Genomic DNA, 10,218 nt, shown 5'->3' with positions numbered 1-10,218 from the left:
TGTATTTTACATTGTATTATGTTGTATTTCTGTTGTATTTTGCTGTTTCTTAGTGACTTGAACTTTTATAGTTTGTTTTGTTATAATTATTTGTTATATGTGGCTTATATGTGGGTTTATATGTGGCTTATGTGTATTGTTTAATAAGATTATATGAATAACTGGACCTACAGTAGGCCTACTGGCCCAAACTAGGCAGCTCCTGTTTACATCCGCTCATCAGTCTCAATCACACACATGTAGACATGTGTGTGATTGAGACTGATGACTGACTGAGATTGAGACTGACTGATTGAGACTGAGACTTCACCTACGCTTGAAACACTCCAATGATCCCACGTCCATTGTTACCCGGTAATTGTTCCATAAATCAACTGTATATTATTTGCACACCAGTATTTACCCAGGGCTTTCCTGCATATTAGGTTCTCCCATTGTTATGGCGAAGGTCTGTATTTATTGACATTAATTTATTGTACTTTTTTTGAGTTAATTGATTGTATTTTGTATTATATCTCATTGTAGGCCTACAACCTCTCTCTCCCTACGGGGGCGTCCTAACTCTAATGTATTTCTGGATTGTAGTTTGGATTGTATATACTGTTGAATTGTATGTTTTATACAGTGGAATTGTATTATTGTGATCTATTCTTATGTTGGTCTATATAACTGTAATGGGTGTACCCGGCCGTGCCCGGGTCGCTTTCCTCTCACTCCCCCACTCCCCCCCTCCCCTCTCTCTCTTCCCCCTCCTCTCCACAAGTGTATTGTATTATACAATATACATATAAGAGGCCAATACATATATTGTATTATACAATATACATATACAATATACATATAAATATTATTTTCTTGTTTCTTTAAGTACTAACAACAACAAATTGTATTTTTGACAGCATTATAATTTATAATGAAATTGTATTTCATAATTGCACAGTTCTTTCGCATTTAATTGCAACAGTGATTGTAATTATGCTGTATTTTTTTTGTAATTGTGTGCTGTATATCAGTGTATAATACATTGCTCTCTGTTGCCTGACAGTTTTATGTTGGAGTAATGTATTTGTGAATGTGAATGTTTCAGTGTTTATTTTCGCGGGATTGTATTGTGTATTGTATTGGATTGTATACTGTAGCGTGAGCGTGGCACTTGTTTGCATAAAATAAATATGAAATTTTGTTAGAGATTTAGTGTGGAAATGTAGTCCAAATGTATTACTAAACTTGATGGGTTAGTGGTGGCAGTGTACGGTGAGTTACCAGTACTGTGAGGTACTGTGTGGTGGTGGGCAGTATATATGGTGAGTTACCAGTACTGTGAGGTATATTATGTTATGGTGGCAGCATATATGGTGAGTTACCAGTACTGTGAGGTACTGTGTTGTGGTGGGCAGTATATATGGTGAGTTACCAGTACTGTGAGGTATATTATGTTATGGTGGCAGCATATATGGTGAGTTACCAGTACTGTGAGGTACTGTGTTGTGGTGGGCAGTATATATGGTGAGTTACCAGTACTGTGAGGTATAGTGTGGTGGTGGCTGTATATGGTGAGTTACCAGTACTGTGAGGTATAGTGTGGTGATGGGCAGTATATATGGTGAGTTACCAGTACTGTGAGGTATAGTGTGGTGATGGGCAGTATATATGGTGAGTTACCAGTACTGTGAGGTATAGTGTGGTGGTGGCTGTATACGGTGAGTTACCAGTACTGTGAGGTATAGTGTTGTGGTGGTCAGTATATATGGTGAGTTACCAGTACTGTGAGGTACTGTGTTGTGATGGGCAGTATATATAGTGAGTTACCAGTACTGTGAGGTATAGTGTAGTGGTGGTCAGTATATACAGTGAGTTACCAGTACTGTGAGGTATAGTGTAGTGGTGGCTGTATACGGTGAATTACCAGTACTGTGAGGTATAGTGTTGTGGTGGTCAGTATATGGTGAGTTACCAGTACTGTGAGGTACTGTGTTGTGGTGGCTGTATACGGTGAGTTACCAGTACTGTGAGGTACTGTGTTGTGGTGGGCAGTATATAAGGTGAATTACCAGTACTGTGAGGTACTGTGTTGTGGTGGGCAGTATATATGGTGAGTTACCAGTACTGTGAGGAATATTACTTGTTCAGTAGCAAGTTTCTGATGGACTTAAGGCCTACCAACCTCTGAAGGGTTATTAAGACCTCCACAGTAGTAGTGAAGGCCTATTTTAGCGAGGACCTGGTCATTTTAACGAGGTTTAAACATAATAGCGAGGGTCTGGACATTTTAGCGAGGGTCTGGACATTTTAGCGAGGGTCTGGGCATTTTAGCAAGTGTCTGGACATTTTAGCGAGGGTCTGGACATTTTAGCGAGGGTCTGGACATTTTAGCGAGGGTCTGGACATTTTAGCGAGGGTCTGGACATTTTAGCGAGGGTCTGGACATTTTAGCGAGGGTCTGGACATTTTAGCGAGTGTCTGGACATTTTAGCGAGGGTCTGGACATTTTAGCGAGGGTCTGGACATTTTAGCGAGCGTCTGGACATTTTAGCGAGGGTCTGGACATTTTAGCGAGGGTCACCTGTAGTCTCTGGAGCCTGGAACAACATTAGGAGTTTAACACGTAATTACTCTATGCCCTCCATCGCCCGTTTTCTGTCACGGACCATCTAATAGCTTCGTTCTTAAAAGCTTAATTAACCCCCCCCCCCCCCGTTCTCATTTAACATTATGCTATTAACAACTAGTTAATCAAATTACTGCCCAGTTTGGGAGAGGCATAATAGGAGGCGCTTGGCTCTTTATGCTTCAGTAAATAAGGAGAAAACGGAGGGAGCATATTGATGGGTAATTCAAATATATATTTTTATATAATGTGATCTCTTCTTGAGGTTATCTTGAGATGATTTCGGGGCTTTAGTGTCCCCGCGGCCCGGTCCTCGACCAGGCCTCCATCCCCAGGAAGCAGCCCGTGACAGCTGACTAACACCCAGGTACCTATTTTACTGCTGGGTAACAGGGGCATAGGGTGAAAGAAACTCTGTCCATTGTGTCTCGCCGGCGCCTGGGATCGAACCCAGGACCACAGGATCACGAGTACAGAGTGCTCTCCGCTCGGCCGCTCGGCTCCTCACTTTATTGCTAAATTGTTGATAACCACAATCAATATTTCTCGCGTTATTCCCGCCTAATGCACTTGACTGAAGCAAAGTCACGAGGTAAATTGTTTTTTGCTCAGAATAGCTGAGTTTCCCCGACGCCTCAGTTTTCTGTTTTGAGACTTTGTTTCTCCCAGGGGAGACTAGTCTAAATGAGACGCCTCTTTCTTGCCCCTCATTCTTCCCCAACATTTATAACCCTCCAATACCCTCCCTCTCCTTCCCTCTCCCTCTCCCTCTCCCTCTCCCTCTCTCTCCCTCTCTCTCCCCCTCTCCCTCTCTCCCTCATTCCCTCTCTCCCTCTCTCTCACACACACACACAAAGTCTCCAACCATTGATATTCTCAAATTCCTCTCGTAACTTATAACTTCCTAACTTCTTGCTGATAACTTCGTAAAGTCTCTCTGAAAAGACTAAAAAAAAAAGAGAATAATTTCTTGTGTGCCAAAGAGACAGCGATGCTTACTCTCTTCATTACAGCATCCCAAACTTCTTTAATACACATCTCTGGCACCAGTGAACTCATAGGAATATTGCGAATATATATAACTTTTCTTTAATATAATCCCCAGTTGAACACAGGATTAAATTACTTTAAATTACATTATAAAATTACAAATAAAAGGATTAAATGACTTTAAAATAGTGTATGGACGGTACAGTGTATTATGCGTCATAGGGCACAGATATACATACGCTGATAGGTGTATACCCAGTATTTTGGTGTATACGGTGAGAGTATAATACAGTTTATATTGGTTTTGGGTTGTGTTTAGGGCAAAAGTATATTTGTGGGTGATGGGAGAGTTGGTGTGGTGGTTAAGTCTTACATCAGATCAATGGTGGTAGTGCTGGTTGACGTGGTGGTGGTGGTGGTGTTAGTGGTGGTGGTGAAGACTGAGGCGGTGATAATAATGAGCTCTGGTGGCTGAGTGGATAGCATGCTGGATATGTAGTCCTCTGGTCCAGGGTTCGATTCCTGGCGCCGGCAAGAAACAATGGGCTGAGTTTCTTTCACTCTGATGGCCCTGTTAGCTAGTAGTAAAAATAGGTACCTGGGAGTTAGACAGCTGCTATGGGCTGCTTCCTGTGTGTGTGTATGAAAAAAATTAATGACAGTTGAGTGACAGTTGAGAGGCGGGCCGAAACAGCAGAGCTCAACCCCCGCAAGCACAACTAGGTGAACACACACACACACACACACACACACACACACACACACACACACAATTAAGGGAACACTCGCCACACTTCCGCTGATGTCAGTGGTCTCCTAATTTTAAGTTCGTTAGTGACGTCCACGGTCGTAGGCTTGTGTGTGTGTGTGTGTGTGTGTGTGTGTGTGTGTGTGTGTGTGTGTGTGTGTGTGTGTGTGTGTGTGCGCGCGCGCGCGCGTGTGTGCGTGTATATGTGTGTTGGTATTCTTTCATACTAACGTGTATATCCGTATATAACATAATCCACTCACACGCCATTCTCTATCTCATGTCTGGCGCGTATATATATAAAACCTCATATACAAGATGTTTCTAATATATATCCCATCACTCTATGCACGTGTGTACATTCACAGGACCCACATGTACACCAAACACTGCTATACACCACTACACAGGACCCCGGAGCCCTGTACCGTACTAAAATTAGAGAATATTCTCCACGAAACAATTCCTGGGAACTTGGAGGAAAATCTTGACAGCCTAAACAAAAACCACCCAAGTTAGTGTAGCTGGTTGCCTTGGTAACACAGGGAAGATGTTAATTATATCCATCAAAGGCCAACTGAGTAATTAGAGGTCAGGTCACGCTACCTCTGTAGCGTGGGTACAGCTCTGTGCTGTAGTACAGTGTGGTGTTACTGTGGTGGCTTGGTGTGTTACTGTGGTGGCTTGGTGTGTTACTGTGGTGGCTTGGTGTGTTACTGTGGTGGCTTGGTGTGTTACTGTGGTGGCTTGGTGTGTTGCTGTGGTGGCTTGGTGTGTTACTGTGGTGGCTTGGTGTGTTACTGTGGTGGCTTGGTGTGTTACTGTAGTGGCTTGTTGTATTGCTGTAGTGGCTTGGTGTGTTACTGTGGTGGCTTGGTGTGTTACTGTGGTGGCTTGGTGTGTTACTGTGGTGGCTTGGTGTGTTACTGTGGTGGCTTGGTGTGTTACTGTGGTGGCTTGGTGTGTTACTGTGGTGGCTTGGTGTGTTACTGTGGTGGCTTGGTGTGTTACTGTGGTGGCTTGGTGTGTTACTGTGGTGGCTTGGTGTGTTACTGTGGTGGCTTGGTGTGTTACTGTGGTGGCTTGGTGTGTTACTGTGGTGGCTTGGTGTGTTACTGTGGCTTGTTGTGTTGCTGTGGTGGCTTGGTGTGTTGCTGTGGTGGCTTGGTGTGTTACTGAGGTGGCTTGGTGTGTTACTGTGGTGGCTTGTTGTGTTGCTGTGGTGGCTTGTTGTGTTACTGTGGTGGCTTGGTGTGTTACTGTGGTGGCTTGGTGTGTTACTGTGGTGGCTTGGTGTGTTACTGTGGTGACTTGGTGTGTTACTGTGGTGGCTTGGTGAGTTACTGTGGTGGCTTGTTGTGTTACTGTGGTGGCTTGGTGTGTTACTGTGGTGGCTTGGTGTGTTGTTGTGGTGGCTTGATGTGTTACTGTGGTGGCATGGTGTGTTACTGTGGTGGCTTGGTGTGTTACTGTGGTGGCTTGGTGTGTTACTGTGGTGGCTTGGTGGGTTACTGTGGTGGCATGGTGTGTTACTGTGGTGGCTTGATGTGTTACTGTGGTGGCATGGTGTGTTACTGTGGTGGCTTGATGTGTTACTGTGGTGGCATGGTGTGTTACTGTGGTGGCTTGGTGTGTTACTGTGGTGGCTTGGTGTGTTACTGTGGTGGCTTGGTGTGTTACTGTGGTGGCTTGGTGTGTTACTGTGGTGGCTTGGTGTGCTGCTGTGGTGGCTTGATGTGTTACTGTGGTGGCATGGTGTGTTACTGTGGTGGCTTGGTGTGTTACTGTGGTGGCTTGGTGTGTTACTGTGGTGGCTTGGTGTGTTACTGTGGTGGCTTGGTGTGTTACTGTGGTGGCTTGGTGTGTTACTGTGGTGGCTTGGTGTGTTACTGTGGTGGCTTGGTGTGTTACTGTGGTGGCTTGGTGTGTTACTGTGGTGGCTTGGTGTGTTACTGTGGTGGCTTGGTGTGTTGCTGTGGTGGCTTGGTGTGTTGCTGTGGTGGCTTGGTGTGTTGCTGTGGTGGCTTGGTGTGTTACTGTGGTGGCTTGGTGTGTTACTGTGGTGGCATGGTGTGTTACTGTGGTGGCTTGGTGTGTTACTGTGGTGGCTTGGTGTGTTACTGTGGTGGCTTGGTGTGTTACTGTGGTGGCTTGGTGTGTTACTGTGGTGGCTTGGTGTGTTACTGTGGTGGCATGGTGTGTTACTGTGGTGGCTTGGTGTGTTACTGTGGTGGCTTGGTGTGTTACTGTGGTGGCTTGGTGTGTTACTGTAGTGGCTTGGTGTGTTACTGTGGTGGCTTGGTGTGTTACTGTGGCGGCTTGGTGTGTTACTGTGGCGGCTTGGTGTGTTACTGTGGTGGCTTGGTGTGTTACTGTGGTGGCTTGGTGTGTTACTGTGGTGGCTTGGTGTGTTACTGTGGTGGCTTGGTGTGTTACTGTGGTGGCTTGGTGTGTTACTGTGGTGGCATGGTGTGTTACTGTGGTGGCTTGGTGTGTTACTGTGGTGGCTTGGTGTGTTACTGTGGTGGCTTGGTGTGTTACTGTAGTGGCTTGGTGTGTTACTGTGGTGGCTTGGTGTGTTACTGTGGTGGTTTGGTGTGTTACTGTGGCGGCTTGGTGTGTTACTGTGGTGGCTTGGTGTGTTACTGTGGTGGTTTGGTGTGTTACTGTGGCGGCTTGGTGTGTTACTGTGGTGGCTTGGTGTGTTACTGTGGTGGCTTGGTGTGTTACTGTGGTGGCTTGGTGTGTTACTGTGGTGGCTTGGTGTGTTACTGTGGTGGCTTGGTGTGTTACTGTGGTGGCTTGGTGTGTTACTGTGGTGGCTTGGTGTGTTACTGTGGTGGCTTGGTGTGTTATTGTGGTGGCTTGGTGTGTTACTGTGGTGGCTTGGTGTGTTACTGTGGTGGCTTGGTGTGTTACTTTTCCTGTTGTTAGCAGCTTTTGTGTTATCTGGTTAAGTGTTTTTTTTATTCGTGAAGTGCCAAGTGTTACTTGTTGCCACACACTGCCATACTGGACTACACGTCGTGGCAGTGTTGCCATGTTGAGCTTCTTCTCTTGTGCGCCTCTAGTTATTTTGCCAGTATTATGTTATCTCAGCCATGTAGTTATGTTGCTATCATTATGTTATCCCAGTTATGTTGATACCATTATGTTATCTCAGCCCTGTAGTTATGTTGCCAGTATTATGTTATCTCAGCCATGTAGTTATGTTGCCAGTATTATGTTATCTCAGCCATGTAGTTATGTTGCCAGTATTATGTTATCTCAGCCATGTAGTTATGTTGCCACTATTATGTTATCTCAGTCCTGTAGTTATGTTGCCACCATTATGTTATCTCAGTCCTGTAGTTATGTTGCCACCATTATGTTATCTCAGCCATGTAGTTATGTTGCCACTATTATGTTATCTCAGCCATGTAGTTATGTTGCCACTATTATGTTATCTCAGCCATGTAGTTATGTTGCCACTATTATCTCAGCCCTGTAGTTATGTTGCCACTATTATGTTATCTCAGCCATGTTGTTATGTTGCCACTGTTATCTCAGCCCTGTAGTTATGTTGCCACTGTTATCTCAGCCCTGTAGTTATGTTGCCACTGTTATCTCAGCCCTGTAGTTATGTTGCCACTGTTATCTCAGCCCTGTAGTTATGTTCCCACTATTATATTATCCCGCCCATTGAGTTAAGCTGTCATTGCTATATTATCCACGACTATATTTCTGTTGCTATAAATATATTATCCTAGAGCTATAGTTAAGTAATGGCGCCATAGATATATTGACCTACTGATATATTTATCTTGCCATGTTCACATTGCCTCAGGGCTGAAGACTTAACTGATTGTGCCATAATATCGCCATGCGCCACTTAACAGTGATATCATTAAAATATATAAATTTATAATAAAATATTATTAATTATTACGACATTTTAACCCAATTACAACAACCAACTATTAAATAATAATACATTAATCAGATCAGTCAATGCAATACACGCTGTAATTGTCACCATTATATAATTAATATACTATAATTATTATGTGTATAACTTTCCCAATTATAACTGTATAAACATTCATTAATGAAGCTTCTAATTTGATTTAAATGTTCAAAGTAACCAAATTTATCACCCAAATAATCTCATGTTATCATCAGCAGGTAGTGAAATATGGCTGGAGTTTCCCGTAGAGTTGTGTCGTGATAATTGGCCCTCCACTCTGTATGACTAACCATCCTGCGAGATGGGGACTTGTATTACCACTGCTACCTTATTCAATCTTGTGTTGTTGATATCCTCAAAATGCATCCGGAGTCTGCCAGTGCAGACCGCTAATCACATGCCTCTGTATGACTAACCATCCTGTGTGATGGGGATTTTATAGCATCACCTAGTTAGTTTTTTTTGACACACTGTACTCCACTTCATATAGTCTAGGGTAGCTGCACTAATGCAGATGTACCTAATATGTTAATAAAAAAAAAAAAATAAAAAAAAATCCAGTTGGCATGAGGTACCTGGAGCTTTGCAATTACTTTATTCACTCTCGTATTCTTGAAGATATCCTCACAGTATACCCAAAATTTGCCAGTGCAGGCTACTAAACACATGGCTCTGTATGACTAACCATCCTGCGAGATGGGGACTTTTATTACCACTGCTACCTTATTCAATCTTGTGTTGTTGATATCCTCAAAATGCATCCGGAGTCTGCCAGTGCAGACCGCCTATCACATGTCTCTGTATGACTAACCATCCTGTGTGATGGGGATTTTATAGCATCACCTAGTTAGTTTTTTTGACACACTGTACTCCACTTCATATAGTCTAGGGTAGCTGCACTAATGCAGATGTACCTCATAACTTAATAAAAAAAAAAAAAAAAAAAATACCATCCTGTGTGATGGGGATTTTTTAGCATCACCTAGTTAGCTTTTTTGACACACTGTACTCCACTTCATATAGTCTAGGGTAGCTGCACTAATGCAGATGTACCTAATATGTTAATAATAAAAATAAAATCCTCGCTCTCTCCACCACACGGGGCGCTGGGAATGGTGTGTATTAGGCCCAGGATGGTGCTAGGGATCCCCAGGATGGTGTTAGGGATCCTCAGGATGGTGCTAGGGATCCCCAGGATGGTGTTAGGGATCCTCAGGATGGTGCTAGGGATCCTCAGGATGGTCCTAGGGATCCCCAGGATGGTGCTAGGGATCCCCAGGATGGTCCTAGGGATCCCCAGGATGGTGCTAGGGATCCCCAGGATGGTCCTAGGGATCCCCAGGATGGTCCTAGCGATCCCCAGGATGGTCCTAGGGATCCCCAGAATGGTCTTAGGATCCCCAGGATGGTTCTAGGATCCCCAGGATGGTCCTAGGATCCCCAGGATGGTGCTAGGGATCCCCAGGATGGTGCTAGGGATCCCCAGGATGGTCCTAGGGATCCCCAGGATGGTCATAGCGATCCCCAGGATGGTCCTAGGGATCCCCAGAATGGTCTTAGGATCCCCAGGATGGTTCTAGGATCCCCAGAATGGTCCTAGGATCCCCAGGATGATCCTAGGGATCCCCAGGATGGTCCTAGGATCCCCAGGATGGTTCTAGGATCCCCAGGATGGTCCTAGGGATCCCCAGGATGGTTCTAGGATCCCCAGGATGGTCCTAGGGATCCCGAGAATGGTCCTAGGATCCCCAGGGTGGTCCTAGGAATCCCCAGGATGGTTCTAGGATCCCCAGGATGGTGCTAGGGATCCCCAGGATGGTCCTAGGGATCCCCAGGATGGTCCTAAGGATCCCCAGGATGGTCCTAGGGATCCCCAGGATGGTACTAGGGATCCCCAGGATGGTTCTAGGGATCCCCAGGATGGTC

Source organism: Procambarus clarkii, chromosome 58 (assembly GCF_040958095.1).
Source record: "Procambarus clarkii isolate CNS0578487 chromosome 58, FALCON_Pclarkii_2.0, whole genome shotgun sequence".
NCBI classification, from domain to species: domain Eukaryota; kingdom Metazoa; phylum Arthropoda; class Malacostraca; order Decapoda; family Cambaridae; genus Procambarus; species Procambarus clarkii.
The sequence above is the reverse complement of the archived record's forward strand: the minus strand, read 5'-3'. Positions refer to the sequence as shown.